A 3,438-nucleotide genomic window follows, 5' to 3' on the forward strand; every position below is an offset into this window, starting at 1 on the left:
GATCAAATATCTAGGCCTACCAATTTATGAATTACCAAGCAATGATCATGCATAAGTTAAACACCAAATCAATAATAAGCACAAACTGGACTATGAATAATAGTAGTTACTTTCCTATGATCAAGTTAAGCAACCAAGCACTAATTAAGACTAATTATGCTCTCTAACACAGTTAAAGTTACTAGATTTAATTACTTAATCTAAGATGTGATTAATCCTAGCTCTAATTATTTAATGAGTATAAACAATTAGAATACAAATTCATGCAATTAATATGATCAATTAACACACAGAATCTGATTTATAAGCAATATAAACTAGAACTAAACATGCTAGGGTTTAAATATCAAACACAAGTAAAAACAAATATAATCATCCAAATATCAAAATCAACACATATGGATCAACTTCATCTTCACCAAACAAAAGTAAAAGGTATTTAGCCTCTCATTATAGCAGAAAAACACAATAGATCCATATAAAATAAGCTAGACATAAGTTATATAATCAAACCAATTAGATCAATGTGGAATTCTTCTAAATCTTCTTCAATCCTTGCACTTGATTTTCGATCTTCTTCTGAGTTTCCAAGGGTTTTCAGTCATAATTCACTTCAGAAAAGCGATTGCATGCCTCTCCATTCGACCTAATGTTCGGGATTTCATAATTGCCTTATATCGGTTCACCAAGTCGTGGTTAGACACCACCATGTCGTGGTCATCGTGTTTATCCTATATTCTCCAAGTTATCTAGATTGGTCGTGAAGTTTCCATTCATCTCGTCGTGTTGGAGATCACCAGGACTTGGTCTTCGGTCCTCTTTTCTTTTTCTTTTGTTTTAGCTCATGTTTCCTGCTTCCAACTCCTCGTATGCTTCATTTTTGTCCCGAGAAATTCTTTGCTGCTACAAAACATATTTTAAACATAATAAGTATATTTTGTTCCAAAATAAACATAATTGTAGCTAAAAGTATGAGAAATATGAATTAAATATATAGTTAAATATGCACATATCACTTAGTCTATACCCAAAGTTCAAACCTAGGCCAAAAGTCAATGGTCAAAGTCAATATCAGTCGACCTCCACGTTGTGGCCATCCTTTGAACACGTCATGACTAATGAGTCCACACCCGATTAGAATCCCAGCCAAGTCAAAATAGCTTCAACAAACCTCCATGTCGTGGCCCTTCCTTGGCTACGTCATGGGCACTAAATGCCAAAACAGTCGGTTGCTTCCCCAATCGTCATGTCGTGGCAGCCTAAAGGCCACGTCGTGGGAACTATTCTGAACAACTTAATCGAGCTTAAACTATTTTCTTCTTAATCCAAGGGCACTAAAGCCTAGATCTGGTCCTTCCCGAAGTATTGATAAATAAAGTTTCCAATTTTATTCATTAAGACACCCCAAAGAGTCAAGATCTCAAACTCTAAGTCATCAATGGCAACCTAAAGCATGTACTCACCCATTAAGTACTTAATCAACCAAAGTCACTTCTCTCAAGTTCCGGAAGGGTTTCCCACACCTATTGAACCATAAAAATTGTGGCTTTATGGACATGAAATTTCAATGCATGTCCTTCCCAAATTAGGTCATAAACATGAGAAAATGAAGCCAACTTTGTGCATGAATCAAAATAAGACAAGAAACTTTAGATATGAACATACAACCTCAAAGGGACCATGAGGATCCATTAAGTTCCCAACTTTTTGGAATCCATCATTCCAAACCTTCACAATATGAAGATAAAAGGACACAAGGATTAGATCAAAGAGCAAGCAACATAAAGCTAGGATCTTGGACACTTACAAAGGTACAGAGAACGCACAAGAGAGGAATGATGAGGCTGACTTGCTGAATCCACACACTAGATCACCCTCTCCTTCTTCTTCTTTGTCTTCAAACCACCAAGAATACTAAAATGGACCCAGAGTCACCAAGAGAGGCTAGGATTGGGGTTATAGAGGTCTTAAGAGTGATGGAGGCTGAGTGTGAGCAACCCTAGACCACACTTTCCTTTAAATACCCGAAAATTAAGGTTTTACTCATCATATGGTCGCCACGTCGTAGCCAACATATGCCACACCGTGGGGACGAAATTAAGGTCCGAGAATAATCTAGTCATGTCACCTTGTGGTGATGCCTCCACCACATCATGTGTGACATCCCCATTTTCACGGCCAGAAAAGACCGATTTTGTTTATGCTTTATAAAAATCAGAGTACTTCCTTTAATAAAAATGTTACGGAATTTGTTACCAGAAAAACGTGATAAATGCATTATCAAATCATTTCTGAAGAAATGTATCTTTATTCATTTTAAAACCTTGGGATGTCATCGTCAATACAGAAACATAAGCATAAACAGAATTTACATTCATTATCACTAGTGATTTATATCTCCTTAATCTCTCAGTGTAATGTGACTTCATATCAACACCTGTGATATAAATAAACTGAGTGGGTCAGGTTGGGAAACCTGGTGAGTACATAGGGTTTTCAAACCACAATAATATAATTATTATGTTTAATCATCAAACAATTAACCCAATTACCCATCCCCATTATCTTCTTTACTCTTAAGGATCTACCCTAAGAATCAGCTATTTTTCATTCATTCATTCCTAAGGATTATCCTAAGGAATAGGTACGAAGTCCATCGTTTTCAATGACACATCTGTCAAGCACAGCTGCTAGTTCTATCACTTAGGCGCAGCTGCCAGAATTGTGACATTCTATGTGAGGCGCAGCTGCCAGTATTGTCCTTCGAGCACAGCTGCTAGGGTTATCTCGTTTATTGACAGTATCGTTTTGGAGAGTCCACTCGCAATACATGTCAATGGGTTTTTAGAGTACACCGGTGAACACATCGTTCACAACACCTACATGTTGCGAGCCTACTAGTGTTCCACTGGACTGTCTAGAATAGTCCATGGTTGTCATCCATACTCTGCTAGATGACAGGGCCAGCATTTGGGAACAAGGTTTCTCACATCGTCCACCTCTCACCCTTACCTCATGGTCTATATCACATCTCAACTCATCATCCAACTCATATTTCATCTACCCATGTTTTACCCAACATATTACGTAGATATAAATACATATACAGTTTAAATCATATAAAACTTGTATAAAATCGTTCATCCAGCATAGATAGCAAGTATACAGATAATATGCACACATAACACATAGTTTATATAAAATACTTCATATCTATGTGTAAGATGAAAGGGACCATGCACTCACTTGAAAAGGTGGTGATTCCGAACTCAGACAGCGCTTCGCTTCTTAAAAATAATTTTCTTCGACGAAACCTAGTATTATTACCACTAGAGTTTAGTCTATTATTCGTTGAGACTAATTAATAGTCTAGCTATTATTACTATTATATAAGCATTAAACAATACTTATATAACCCATAATAATAGCCCAAGTACT

At 36.6% G+C, this 3,438-nt stretch overlaps 1 long non-coding RNA gene across 1 annotated transcript; it reads right to left on the reverse strand.

Annotated features, from left to right (window-relative positions):
- Positions 1-429: 429 nt before the first annotated feature.
- On the reverse strand, positions 430-2,143 carry LOC145118735 (uncharacterized). The gene is made up of 2 exons (XR_013713424.1): positions 1,808-2,143; positions 430-903 (listed from the first exon to the last, which is right to left on the reverse strand). It is a non-coding gene; the product is annotated as an uncharacterized LOC145118735 (long non-coding RNA).
- Positions 2,144-3,438: the final 1,295 nt, after the last annotated feature.

Source organism: Lactuca virosa, chromosome 6 (assembly GCF_052849685.1).
Source record: "Lactuca virosa cultivar CGN04683 chromosome 6, Lactuca_virosa_CGN04683_v6, whole genome shotgun sequence".
NCBI lineage: Eukaryota > Viridiplantae > Streptophyta > Magnoliopsida > Asterales > Asteraceae > Lactuca > Lactuca virosa.